Raw genomic sequence first — 15,563 nt, forward strand, 5'->3', positions numbered from 1 at the left:
ATCAAGTTTATCAGAGAAACACTGAGTTACTGATAAGAAGAGCCCCTTTTGCTCGCACAGTGAAGGAAATTCTCCAACGATATAGAACAGAGTTCCGTGTGCAGGGGATTGCCCTTGAAGCATTGCAAGAAGCCTCCGAGGCTTACATTGTTGGGCTTTTTGAAGACACCAACCTCCTTGCAATACATGCAAAGAGGATTACCATATCTGCCAAGGACATGCAACTAGCTCGGCGCATTCGAGGCGAGCGAGACACGATCTAGAGATCTTAGATGTTAACCTTTTTTTTGAAGCAACTCTTTTGTTTCAAACCCCCCTTTGTAACAAGCCTATCTGGCTTTCACTTGTAACCTTTTGATAGTTAAAATTTTAAGTTTCTCTTACGATGTCTCGGTGTCATCATGTTTGTTTAACATGGAGTGTCTATCATGTGCCAGTTTGTCACCCAAGGCATCAGAAATACTCCTGGAGGACTGAGGAAGCTATGCCAGAACAGTGCGAATTTGGCCTCTGCAAAACGGCGATGTAGGCTCAAAATTCACACTGTTCTGGCACTTCTCCCCTAGCCACTCAAGATCATTTCTGATGCATTTATAATGAAGTTGAGCACACTAATTATGAGAAACAGTAGTTTATAAGATAAAAACACCTTTAATCATGTGTAAAAATATAGTGTTTATCATCCAATACATCAGAATTGCTCCTGGAAGACTAGGGAAGTTATGCCAGAACAGTGCGAATTTAGGCTCTACAGCATCGGTGGTGCAGGCTCAAAATTCGCACTGTTCTGGCATTGCTCCCCCAGCCACTCAAGATCATTTCTAATGCATTTATAATGAAGTTGAGCACACTAATTGTGAGAAATAGTAGTTTATAAGATAAAAATACCTTTAATCATGTATAAAAATATAGTGTTTATCATCTAATGCGTCAAAATTACTCTTGGAGGATTGGGGAAGCTATGCCAGAACAATGCGAATTTAGGCTCTGCAGCGGCGGTGCAGGCTCAAAATTCGCACTGTTCTGGCACTGCTCCCCCAGCCACTCAGGATCATTTCTGATGCATTTATAATGAAGTTGAGCACACTAATTGTGAGAAATAGTAGTTTCTAAGATAAAAACACCTTTAATCATGTGTAAAAATATAGTGTTTATCATCTAATGCATCAGAATTACTCCTGGAGGACTGGGGAAGCTATGCTAGAACAGTGCGAATTTAGGCTCTGCAGCCGGCGGTGCAGGCTCAAAATTCGCATTGTTCTGGCACTGCTCCCCCAACCACTCAGGATCATTTCTGATGCATTTATAATAAAGTTACAGCTTTAATCATGTGTAAAAATATAGTGTTTATCATCTAATGCATCAGAATTGCTCTTGGAGGACTGGGGAAGCTATGCTAGAACAGTGCGAATTTAGGCTCTACAGCAGCAGCAGCGAGACGGTGCAGGCTCAAAATTCACACTATTCTGGCATTGCTCCCCCAGCCACTCAGGATCATTTTTGATGCATTTATTATGAAGTTGAGTACACTAATTGTGAGAATTAATAGTTTATAAGATAAAAACAGCTTTAATCATGTTAAAATTACATTATTTGTCATCCAATGCATCAGATTTGGTCCTGGAGGGCTAGGGAAGCTATGCCAGAACAGTGCGAATTTGGGCTCTACATCAACGGTGCAGGCTCAAAATTCGCACTGCTCCCCCAGCCACTCAGAATCATTTTTGATACATTTAGAATCAAGTTGAGTACATTGATTATGAGAAACAGTAATTTACAAGATAAAAATACCTTTAATCATGTGTAAAAATATATTTTTTTATCATCCAATGCATCAAAATTGCTCCTGAAGGGCAGGGGAAGCTGTGCCAAAACAGTGCGAATTTGGGCTCTATAGCAACGGTGCAGGCTAAAAATTTACACTGTTCTGGCACTACTCCCCCAGGCTCCCAGGGTCATTTCTGATGCATTCACAAAAACATTGATGGTACAAACTAGAAAAAACAATGATATACTTGATGAAAATAAGTTTGCAAAAATTGTATTGTATTCATAATAAGAAATGATACATCATCTTTACAAAAGCTTTCTTACAATATTGAGCTTCCTTCTCTTGTTATTGGGCAGAGTGTGCTTAAGGAGTGATTGGGCTATTTCTTGAGGATCCTCTATGCCTATGCTTTTGGCTATACCTATATGAGCAAGAAGCTTACTCCTAAATCCAGAACCAAAAACATCGAAGGCAAGGGATTTTTTAATCAGAACTATACATTTGGTGCTCTGTGCCATAGAGGCTACACAGAGCACCTTAGAGAGGGCCTTCAAAAAGAAGAGAGTGAAGGCAGATTGAGGGGTGTAGTCCCTGTGGATAATGGCGATGCCATCCACCACAGGAAGTCAACCAAGATAGTGCGCCAATGCAGCATCATGTCCATGGACCTTGGCCTAGTCTCTGATGCCGCCTCTCCCAGCAAATGCGTCAATTTAAACCACCCTCTGCAATCAAAGGAAAAATCAAAATATTTTCCTATACATAATTACAAATGTTTCTAGGTTGTAAAAGGTCGATTATTACCTCTTGCTCAATGTCTTCTTTTGCCAAAGTGCTGGTGGGGGCGGAGAGGTCAATCGAGGACTTAGCCTCATCCTTTTTTGGTGCTTTGGTCTCCTCCATTACTCTAGCAGTATCCTTTTCAACCTCTAGCTTGTCTTGTAAGGTTGTGAATTCCTCCTCTGGAACTAGGGCTTGCTCCGCGGTCTCAACCACAGTTTCCTTGACCAAAGCAACTGTCTCTACGATAGATTCTCCAAGGGGTAATATAGCACTATCTAGGTGAGGACTGAGGTTGGACGTAACAAGGTCCACCTCACATCACGTGCATATAATGCCCAAGCATTCATCCATTCTCAAGCCAGCTGTCTTTTTAAGGTCATGAAGAAATAAGTATTCTTCACCTTCCACCACAATGGTGCTCAAGAGATTGATCTCAAGCTCTGGCAGCACCTTGCTCTCCTCGTGTGTGGGGAAGATGGCCCCGCATCTTCTACTACAGTGGGCTGTTCAGCTGCACCCTCTGGAAAGTGCTCTTATGCGAGCTGCTCTTCTACACCAGCACTCGTTCCTACTACTGCCTTCACTTCCTTGTCATCCCTTAAATACCCTGCCAACTGCAATGCAAGCATCTCTACCTCCGAATCCTCATCGCTGATGAGGAACGCAAAAGTGGCAAGCCATGAGAGGAACCTAGTTCCTAAATTGCCCTTCCCCAACCTCTTCACCTCTTGCTTATTGAAGGTACAGTAAGCTCCTGGCGGCCGGCGGGGATGCAGATGTCGATGAAGCGTTCAAGGCGCTGGATGTAAGGACAGGCATATTGTTGAATGTACTTAAGCAGCTCAACAGGCACCCATCGATCATTGGGGCAATGGGGAAATGAGATGGAGTGGGGAGCCAAGTATTGCTCCATGTATGCAATCTGCGTCTCATAATGTTGGGACGCAAGGGCGAGCGACTTTTCAAAGTCGACTTCACGAGAGAACATAACAAAGAGCTCGCTCTTGCCTGCCCACGGGGTGGTGGAGAGGAACTCACAGAAGTTGTCAAAGTGGGTAGCCATGGGAATGCAAAGAGATAGTGTGAGCTCATGCTTGGTTTCTATCGCGTGAAAATGAGAAAGAAGGCACCTTTGGCTATTTATAGTTAAAATTTAAAGTTTGGCCTTTTCACACTAGACCACTAGACAAAAAAATTACAGTTTGCAAAAATATTAAGATTTCAATTAAATAAAGATTGGTTAAAAAAGAGCCTGCTACAAAATTACAAGCATGTCATCTAATCTAAAATTGTTATAATGTCTTCATTTTTTGCCCCTCTTGTGACATTTACTTCATGTTGATCTCCATCTCCTTGTTGACTTGAAAGCTTGTCATTGCCTTCACCTCGATCCTGAAACTCTTGCCTCTCACGTGCATCAAAACAGAGGCTATTTTTCCATATACTCAGTTCATCTTCAAGCTCTTCCACATGCCTACTATGTGTTGGTAGGGCTATGCACCTTGCTTGCTGTCTGCTGAAAATTCAAGGTCCCCCATTTGCCATGATTCTCAGACCATGGTTGTCCCCTCCTTACGCTTCCCAAACTGTAAAAATATAGAAAGTGGCACAATAACCAGAAAGTGTAAGGGTTAACTCTAGACATGTAGTGGAATCAGATATACCTTTCTTTTCATCAACTTGAAACTTGACTCTTCAACATTGTCAAAGCCCATGATGCTAAAGTGTTGACGCAGGTTTGTTAGGCTCCAATGCTTGCTTGCTACCACTCGCTCAATCCATTCATTTTGCATCATCACAGCTACGTCAATAGGCATAATTTCTTCTTCTGAGGCTTGAAGTGGGATCCATGTACCGTGCTTTTGCATCCATCTTTGGTAGTGCAGACGCATGTACAAAATAGAGCGTGCCTTCAAGAACTTGAAAGACACTGTAGAATCTACTACATTGCACTTGTACACATCACCTTGATGTGACCCCTCATTAACCTCCCAACCCTCTCCTAGTAATCCTTGAATGAGGTCAGACCGTACCTCCTTACAAATATACATTATTTTTGTTTGGTGCATTGGCATGGAATTGAACATGTGCACAAAAACATGTAAAGGACAAAACCAATTTAGCCCTACTGACCTAGATGCCTTTGAAAACTTGAGTGATGTCTTAATATCACTTACCATCTTAAACTTTAAGCATAAGATGGTCCAAGCATCAGGTTTGGGCCATCTGGGATTGTTAAGACAGGGGTTGGGGATCTCTTCTAGCTTGCCAAATAAACCTGGTTTTTTATCTACAAAATATGAGTGAGAAAAGAAAAATATATTATTCTGTACAAGATCACTTGGGCTTTGAGATACAAACATTGCCTCTCCAATGGATGCATGCATAGAAAACTCCAAAATATGAGTGAGAAAAGAAAAATATATTATTCTATACAAGATCACTTGGGCTTTGAGATACAAACATTGCCTCTCCAATGGATGCATGCATGCATGCATGCATAGCATAGAAAACTCCAGTGAGGCTTTGGAGTGGTTGTTCCTCGACATAATTAGAGGGAAAAATATCTACAGAGAGACATAAGAAAATGGAGAATCATAAGAAAATTTGAAACAAAAAATCCAATATTAGCATGTTGTTAAAGCTATGTTTATGTTACACTGACAATTTGAAGGAAACCTTGGTCGTTGGCCTTGAATGTACAGGTCTCCAAGGGTTTCCTACGTTGCCCCAACCTTGAATCTTGTTGGATCCCAAACTCCATTCTCATCTCTTGTGTTATGCAGCACAAGCTCTTCCACCTTCTCCCTAGGTCTTCTCACATTACTGGAAGAGGCCATGGTGGTAAGAAAAGAGAAGAAGGGAAAAGAAAAGCTTGTTTTACAACAGAAGAGCGGAAAGGAGAGAAAGTCAGGGTTTTCAGTGCAGCAATGGAAAGCTTAAAAGAGGGTTAGAGTTTGAGAATAGGCTTCCTCAACCTAGAGTAGACTAAAGAGGGATAGAGTTTCTACACAGCAATGGAGAGGGAGGGAGCTTGAGAGAGAGAAATGAAATGATATATTAACGTCTTCCAAAGGCCAAAATGACCTATGAGACCAAAAAGGTTACAACAATTGGTGGATCTGATACAATGTCTGTGTAAGGAAAGCTAAAAACAACTAAACAACTAACTGAAACTGAAACAACTATGAGGAAAAGTACGGTACCAGGAACTCCTAATGGATAACATCTAGGAGGAAAACTCCAGTAACAAAGGTAAGCATCATACACATCACTATCCAAAGATGTCTCTCATCGGTCGATGTGGCGGATATCCTCAATGTCCTCCATGGTGAGTACTCTGACTGGACGTCTCCCATGCCGTGCTAGTATGATCCTGATCCTCTGTTGTAGTCTCCGCCGGTGTCGAGATGGGCCTCTCATCTTGGGGCGCCTGGACCGCCCCAGCTCTATAGCTCGATCAACCTCTGGTGCGGCTGTACTCTGGGGCTAGCTGCAATGCCTGCTAACCTGCCTGCTCAATCTCTGGTCGAAAGAAGTCTGTAATCTGCCTCTGTAGGTGTCTCTCCCTCTCTGATCCCCTCCCTCTCAGGAGACCCTCTCTATGTCTACGCAGCTCCAGCAAGTACAATCCGAGGCATCTCTGATCCTGGTATCTCATGACTCTAGAAAGTGGTCCAAAGCCCTCTCTGAACAGGCAGTGAAAACGGCCTCGTATCTCATAATATACTGGACAGTGACATATGTAATGTAACTCTGTCTCTGGCTCCATCTGGCACAGCTGACAAATCCTGGCCTCAGCTGGTACTCCTCTGAATCTGCCAGTCTCAATCTCTAGCTGGTGTGAGGATGTGCGCATCTGACCAATAGCACACCGTACCCCATGAGAAAGATGAGTATCCATGTAGCTGGGTCTAATCACAAACCCATCCTCCGTGAGCTGGAGAAGATGATCTCTATAGAAAGCCATCTTCGTACCAAGCTCATGTGTCGACTGTATCCATGTCCTCCTAGTGTCCAGCTGAGTCAAGTCTTGCCTGATAAGTCTGGTAATCTCTGCCCATGTGAGAGAGAGGGAGGGTGCATCTAGGGAGTACTGAAATGGAGGTAGCCTTTCCATACTAAAGCCATGCAACTGGAACCAAGCTGTCATCTGTGCATACCAACATGATCCGTCTCCCTGTGATGCCAACTGTCGTGAAGACTCCAGGGCTAAGCGAGCATATCTGTCTCTAGGGAGAGCCCAAGTGCTATGTATAAAGGAGACTGATCGAGTGAGTGCCTCTACTACCAATGGGGGGGCAGCCATCTCTGCACGGATAATATCATGTGGTACGGAGGCCTTGGCCCTAATCATCTGGGAAATCATAGAAACCAAGGACCTCTCCATACGTCTCCATCCATCAGTGCTACCAGCTCGACTGTGGTGATCCACTGAGGGTCCCCATATCTCCACTCCATACAGCATGGCTGAAGTGACCAAAGTGTCAAAGAGCCAGAGCTTTGTTTGAGGTTCCTGAAACTGAACCTGCGAACACATCCTCTCTAGTCTCCCTAATGCTGCATAAGCTCTGGTCAATCTGGTCTCCGCTGCTCTCCTCAAGGAAAATAGTGGGCCACTAAAAACCACACCAAGGTAAGTATATGCATCTGTATACTCCACTGTCTCCTGACCATATGTAAAGGTGGGCATTGACCTCCTAACCCACTGTGCTGTGGTGTTAAACACCATCACCTTGGTTTTACCAAGGTTAACAGACAATCCACTGTCCTCTGCAAACATGTGCAATGCATCCAAATGATGCTACATCCCCTCTGGAGAATCTAAGATCAGCACAATATCATCAGCATAAAATAACAGCGGAATCCATGTCCTTGCTAGCTGTGCTCCTCTGTCACCCTCCCGCTCTACATAGTCCGAAACCTCATCCACATACATCCCAAATAAGGTGGGGGAAAGGGGGCAGCCCTGTTTCACCCCAATAGTGGAGTGAACCATCTCAGATATACCCTGGGTAGTACGTACCTGCCCCACAACTGTCCTGTATAAAGCCATGATTCCCCAAATCAGCTCTGTGGAGGGCACTCCCATCTCCTGTAGTCTGCGCATCAGTCTGGCTCTCGGTACTGTGTCAAAAGCTTTGCGGAAATCCACAAAGCAACAATAAATCCTCCTGCCATATAATCTGCCCTCATCAATAATAGCTCTGAGTGTCAAGATATGGTCAAGAGTGGAGAAACCTCTCCTGAACCCTGCCTGCCCTGATGCACGTATGCCCTCTCTCTCTGCCCATCTACTCAACTCCTGCTCAAGAATAGATGCATATAATCTAGCCAATGTGTGACCAATCATGATGGTATGATAATTCCCAGGAAGCATGGGATCCCCTGACTTGAAGATAGGCACAATCGTGGACATATTCCAAGTCTCAGGAAAACCCTCACACATGGCTCGGTTAAACATCATAGCAATAAGCTCTGCAAGCATATCTCTGGCATGAATAAAGTGCTCTGCTACCAAACCATCATGATCATATGCTCTCCCAGTCCTCATCCTGTCAATAGCTTTCCTTACCATCTCAGCAGTAAAGAAAGCACACGTCTCTGGGCATGGCTCCGCCGATGGGTCTGGCAGGGGCGGCTCTCCTGGTGCTGTGTACAGGGATGCTGCATACTCACCCCAAATCTCTGTGGAGGTAATGGCTGGTGATGGTGAATGCTCATGGAATAGTCTCCATGCCTCGCCTGAGTCCTGACTCATAAACAACTGGTACAAATCCCTCTCTAACTGAGCAAGATAAGCCCTCTTGTTCCGTCGCACTAGGTGCCGGAAGGTAATCCGTGACTGTTTGTGAGTGGTAACACCCATGAGCACCTCTCTTTGTAATCTGATCCTCATCTCTCTGCACTCCTCATCATACCAACTGTTCTGGGGCATGTTCCCAGAACGTCTCCGTGTAGGCTGACTATGGGGATATGCCTCTGATGCTGCAGCATGAAGCGTCTCTATCAATATCTGAGTGAGCTCATCTAATGGCCATCCCGGCTCCTCGGCGCATAGGCGTCTGTATATCTCATCCGTGTATACGGTGTCAGTCTCCCTCGTAAATGTATAACGAGTGTGTGTGGAGACCTGTCCCAATGGAGCGGTGCTGAACTGAAATGTGAGAGTGAAGGACAAGATAGCATGATCCACTGCTATTCCACTCGGCCTAGTGCCTACCATAAAATCCTGAAAAGAGGGAATGAGACTGGGCTGAGCCATAACATAGTCCACTATACTAGCACCATGCCGATGTGGAAAGCTAGTGAAACCGCCCGATGTTGGGAATCTCTGTAGGCCATTCAGGATGGCCAATCCATGTGCAGTCCCCATGTCTATCAAATACCGCCCATACACTGTATGTTCCTCATCCTGTGAGAATCTAGATAGGCCCATATCCCTAACATCAAGCTCCCTCAACATCTCCTCTGAGGTATCATAAAATACTGTCTGGTTATGGGCGGTCCTGGCATTGAAGTCTCCCAAGAGAATGATGTCACCATCCCTGGAGAACTCCCAAATGTCATCATCCAAAATAGAAAAGGGAGACTGCCCGCTAGGTGATGCATACACTGATGTACTAGGAGCAAAATAGCATATAGGAATGCAGAGATATCTGCCGGTCTCTGCCCTCAGTCTAACCCACATGTACCTAGCCTGCTTATCTCTGCGGACTATATTTATCAGTGGCTGTAGCTCCTCTCTAAACAATACTGCCACTCCTCCTGAGCCCCGTCCTCTATGCTCTGAACGAGTCTCCTGTCTACAAGCTGTCTCCCATTGGTATCCACTAACATGTGGCATGGACTGTCCAGGAGCCTGATGCGTCTCACAGTAGAAGATGATGTCCCTCCCAGTGAAACTATCCTCAAAAGCCCCTACATCAAGGCGTAGAGATCCATTACAATTCTTAGTAGCAACTTTGAGTGTAGTCCCATAGGTCTCGCGCCGTCATGAAGAGCGCCTCTCCATAATCACCACTCTACCATCTCTATAGAAGGCCACTTTCCCTTTCTCTCGGGCTGCCCTTATCTTGGGCATAACTTCTTTCATGTGGGCAAGTTGCGAGAGTGTGAGGTCATCTCCAAGAAATATTCCCATTTGCTTGAGTATAGGACATCTCTTCAAGAAGTCCTTCTTGGCTTCCATGGAGGGGAAACGAATGATAAGTGCTCTCTCCTTAGAAGAAGATTCGCCACTACCTTCCCTCTTCTTTCCCACTCTCCATGCCTTTGTGTGCGTGGCTTCAATGCCCATCATAGAGAAGAGCTCCTTGGTTTCCCCTTCCGCATCATCACGGTCTTTTAGACCGGACACTCGTACATGTAAGGCCCGGGTCTTCCTCCTTTGCTCCTCTTCAAGGGTCATGTTGATGATGATGGTGGGAGTGGGGATGGGTGGCGATTCTTTACCTTTCCCTTTCTTGGCGACCTCGATCCATTTCTCGGCCTTGTCCATCTTCTTTTGTGTCTTTGTGATCACCTCCACCCATGAAGATGTCTTCTCTTTATGTTGCTCCTCCTCCTCTCGAATGATCCTCATTTGTTCCTTGATGGTATTCAGCTCTTCAATCAAGGAGGGCTGAAATTCTCCATCCTCAAGCTTGCTTTTTGAAGTGGCTTCCAACTCCTTTTTGAGGGCTGAGATTTCAGCCGCTTGACTTTTAGCATGCAGTTTGGCCTCCACTAGTTCCTCCTTTAAGACTGAAATCTCAGCCTCTTGCTTGAAAGATCTCTCTTCGAGCTCCTGGATTTTGTCAAATCCCTTCTCGAGTTTGGAGAGGCGGTTTATGATTGCGGTAACGGAAGAGTCGACCATCTTCTTGTTTTCTTTGATAATTGTGCCGAGCTTGTCCTCTACCTTCACGAGCTCCTCTTTAAACCCGGTCTTGGCCATGACTTTTTGCAGAACTTCCCACAGCCAATGGACTGAAAATTAATCCATGACAGCAGCACGAAACAGCAGCAACAGGGAGGGGGGGTCAAGTCATGTAGGGGAAAGGGAAAGAGAGGAGATTCAGCAGAGAGAGAGAGTTATGTTGCTGCCTTGGGGGCCTGACTAAGGGTGGGTGGGGAAAGGGACGCGGAGCAGCGAAGTGATAGAGAAAGAGGGGGGCGCAGGCAGGTAGCGGGAGGGGTGGGCGCAGGCGGAACAGCGAAGAACAACGAAGAGAGAGAAAGAGGGGGCGCAGGCAGGTAGCGGGAGGGGTGGGCGCCCGCGGAGCAGCGAAGAGAGAGAGAGAGAGGAAGATTGAGAGGGAGGGAGCTTGAGAAGGAGGGAGATTGAGAGGGAGGGAGCTTGAGAAGGAGGGAGAGCTTGAGAGGGATGGAGTTTCTACAGCAATGGAGAGCTTAGAAAAGGAAGAAAGAGGGAGAGGGAGCTTTACAAGGAGGGAGAGCTTGAGAGGTATGGAGTTTTTGCAACAATGGAGAGCTGAGAAGAGGAAGAAAGAGGTTCAAAATGAGCTTTCCAAACCTAGAGTATGTTGGGGGGGAAGTTTGAGAGGGAAAACACACTTTTGGGAAAAAATTAGAAATTTTCAATTTTTAGGGTTTTTCATTTGCGCGATTCTAGGTGGGGGGACCTCTAAGTTTGGGCCCAAGAGGTAGGGGGACAAGAGTAGTAATTAGGCCCCATTAGCAAACCAAAGCCTAGGCCCCCTAGGGTCAAAGAAGTAAAAAATGTGCACCCAGCCCTCTTCCTATTGGTCCATTCCTAATCAAAAGTTAATCCAAGAGGCCCTCTTTGGGTCCAAAAAATTCCTAATGAGATGAAGCCTCTTAGTGAAAATTGTTTATGCCCTTAGTTTTAAGACAATTTCTCTATAGCAAGCTATATATTGAGTGAGATTTAAATTCTTTTGTTCCATATAACAATTATCCCACTCCTCCCGATTCCGATCTTCTTCATTTTCAGGAAGACATTCCATGAATGAATCCCGAGAATCGGGTACTTACCTAGCTTCCGCTAAACTCATCTACCACCACTTATAAGCTTTACCTTGTAAGGATAGCCTAGCTTCAATGGGGTGGTTATGATCAGGCACATTTCTTAAAAGATGCAAATCTTACCATTTTTGTAAAAAAGTATGGACCGTATCTTTATTTCTCTCCTTCTCTTCTCCACTAAAAGTGGGTGCCTTTAAACCTTTGAATACCATACGCTGGTCTCTAGTTTTGGGAGCCTCTTCAACTATGGTTTCATTCCTTTCCCTCATCAATGTTTTTAGATATTTCTTTTACTCCCAATCCTTCCCCTCCCATAAGGAGCTAAGAAGACCCGTCATTTTTTCAAGTTTATTCTTTATATTAGATATTTTTCCTTTCATTTCCTTTATTTCTATACCCTCATACTCATTAAGATCTAAATCTTGCATATATTGTTTTTGTAATATCCTCTTCCATGTGGAAAGAGGACATTAGGTTTCCCCTCTTCTCCCCATTTTCATCCTTCCCACCTTGAGAAGCCATTTACTCTAACAATAAGCAAAATGGAAAGTTTCTAAAGCAAAAAAGATACAACACAATGACTTACTTGGTTGGGTAATTATGAATTGTCTCAAATAATGTGAAGAAACATTCCGTTAATTCCTCCTTATTGATATTTGCTTCAATGATTCTTCAAGGTTGTCATGTACTCCACTTGCTTCATGTAGAATCTCCGAAGTATTCCCAATTTATTAGACAAGAGGTATGCTCAATCAATTAGGCAAGAGGTATGCCCAATCTATTACGCAATAAGTATTTGTATGGAGAAGATTTGAGAAATATGAGGATTATGGAAATGAATAGAGAAGAGATTAAGGAGTAGAGATTAGAGTTAGCAATGAGTAGCTCAATGGAAACATGAAAGAGATAGAACTTAGCTCTGATACCAATGTAATGCTCCTTGCATCATAAGCTTGATGACTTGTAAGACTATAACTTTGATTCTCCACCCCAACCATATCCCAAAATGGACCCTAAACACATGGTTATATAGGCCTAAGTGATGCATGACCTTCCAACTTCAGCACCTTGACCTTTCATTGGCTAGGCATGGCCCTTTTATTATAATCCGATGTCTCCTCAACTCCCCCTAGAAGGGGGCGCCCACTTCTGTGGCCTTTGGGCTTCCCTTATACACCATCTATATCCCTTTTACTTTAACCTTAATGCCTATTAACCATTGCTTTAGGTATTTCCAATTTGAAATCCCCTGTACCTTATTTATATGTAAACCTTTCACATATAAATAATATTTTCTAGTCTTACCTTATAGTGTTTCTTAATCAGTCTCTTAACACCCTGATCCCGCCTCTTACACTATCTACAAGAGATAGGAGTCCCATCTAACGTGGTTTAGAGCATCATTCCCCTCTATGAGTCCGTCACACTGGATGCGTGAGAGTCCTAAGAGGTACATCACATAAGATTTCTAACACTATTGGGGTGAAATAGGGCTGCCCTCTATCACCCACTCTTTTTGGCCCTTCATTAATGAGATCTTGAGCTTCATTGAGGGATTAGGTGAGGCTATTCCCACAGTGTGGCAGGCATATTGATCCCCATACTACTTTATGTAGATGACATCGTCCTCTTCTCATATTCAACCAAGGGGCTTCAGAGACAGTTGGATACCTTACAGGACTTCTACACTCAGCGGGACCTCTCTGTTAACCTTGGTAAAACCAAGGTAATGGTCTTCAATACTTCTCGCTCCTTCACATCCAGATTGAGCTTCACATATAGAGGGGATCTTGTGGAGATTGTCTTATTCTATAACTACCTTGGTGTCACTTTCAATGGCCCACACTTCACCATGCTTCCCACAACATGCCAAAGTGACACGGGGATATACAACTTTGAGCATACTTGAGCAGCAATGCTTTTAGGCACATTTCCAGGAGCCGAAGACGAAGGGTTGGCTTTTTGACACCCTTGTCACACCAACCTTGATGTATGAAAGAGACTTCTAGGGACTAGATTTATCCGATGAGGATTGGCAGAGCGAGTTGAGAGGCTCTAGGTCATGATGTTCTCCCTTATGATCCGGAACAAACCATCAATCCCACACCAGATTATCCAAGCAGAGTTTGCTACAGCCCCGATGGTAGTGGACGCACTCTTCCAGATAGTCACATACCTCCATCACGTCAATCACATGGATCCCCATAGGTACCCCGAGGCTTGCCCTGGAGTCCTCGAGACAGCTATCACTAGAGGGTGACTCTGGAGTATGGTTGCCTTAGTTTCCACTTGGTTCTTAGTATATGGGCTCCACATGGACCTCCTACCACCTCTTTAGTACAGTTTGGAGTCCCCTTTTCTCTAGCTCTCTCATGAGGATACCAACCGAGTTATCAGGGTAGATCTTCTCAGCCTCTACACCCATTGCACATGGATCACACCTCCGGATCTCCCAACGAAGATGCACTTATACAGAGATCACTTCCTCATGCTCACTGAGGATGGATTTATCCAGCAGTTGGGGCTACCTAAGTGTTCACATGTTCCATGCCACGTAGATTGCGATTGGCTAGATATGGGTTTCATTTCACTACTTGAGAGTGGAGACAAGTAGAGCTGAGCGCATCTTCTAGCCAAGAAGCTCATACGCAAACCCAGAGAGGAGAGGATTTGCTAATTATGCCACATAGAGGTTGAGACGGAGGAGCATTATTACATATGCCGCTACTTAGTATACTATGAGATCCGTGGGAGGTTTCACTGTTTTGTGAGGGATTTGGTCCACTCTCTAGGATCATTGACTTCCTGGACCAGCATTGAGTAGGCCTCTTCCTACTTGAGTTCCGCAGACACAGGGACACTTTCTTGAGAGAGCTTTGGCCCCAGCCACACCCCACCCCCTCCCTCGCCAAGCAACCATCACCTGTTTCTTTCAGACCCAAGTAGTGGAGGACACCGATACAATGGATCTTGAGGACCCACTTTAAGCTGCTTTGGACCCACCTTGCATGAGAGAAGCTACCTCGGATTGGGCCTCCACACTCCAGCATACCTGATGCCCCCGGCCTCCTAGATGTTGGCCATGATCCCCTCATCAGCGCGCCAGATCCAAGACATGCTCCACCGCCATTGAGCTACCTTTCCATGTGACATAGGTGAGGGAGAAGAGTGGTATACCATCTACTGGGGGATGATGGTCCTCTCATGTTTCTATGTCCCTAGTATTCCATGATGAGTTTCCATGGACAGTTTTGTATCACCTGTGAGATAGCTATGTTTATTTTTTGTTTCTGTTTTATTTTCCATTCCATGATGAAATATGCCATGGACATTATTGTATCACTTTGGTCTCATAGGCCCATTGGGTCTTTAGTAGATGCTTAATATATATATATATATATATATATATATCTCTGTGTGTGTGTGTGTGGATCAATCAAACCAAATAAGTATTCATGGGGGACTTGGAGATAAAGCTCCATTCGGCATAATGCCTCAAGGACGTGAAGAAGACATGCACCATACATGTGTATGTGGTGGCATGGATATAGAAGCCGAAAATGTCATACAAAAGGACAGAGAAGGCGACGATTCCGCTGCACAAAAAGGGCGGTTGAAACCCCATGTGGAAGAGATGCTAAATCTTCCTATAGGCTCGAATCTCTCCGATCTCAAGACCAACTACATCCTCCTACAAATTTCTACACTGCTAGCCTTATCCTCCTCGACAATACAATCTTGGGGCTCGCCGTCCTTCCCCTTGAAGAAATCACTTGCTCACATGACCCCACCACACCAGCAAACCCCTGTGTCTCACTAGCACGTGGTAGCGCTTCATCGGCCAAGTCCAATGTCCATCCTTGTAGTACCAAGGCATTGTCAGCTTCTCCGTCCACATACCATCTCTGGCAAGAATCTTGGCAACAATAGAGTCAAAATCTCCTCTACACGCCTTGCTAACTGTGACCTGGTTGATCCTTGTCCCACCTTTAGTTTTGTCTTCCACCCTACCTCATAA

Source organism: Cibotium barometz, chromosome 25 (genome assembly GCF_041138505.1).
Source record: "Cibotium barometz isolate CiBa-2024 chromosome 25, ASM4113850v1, whole genome shotgun sequence".
NCBI classification, from domain to species: Eukaryota; Viridiplantae; Streptophyta; class Polypodiopsida; order Cyatheales; family Cibotiaceae; genus Cibotium; species Cibotium barometz.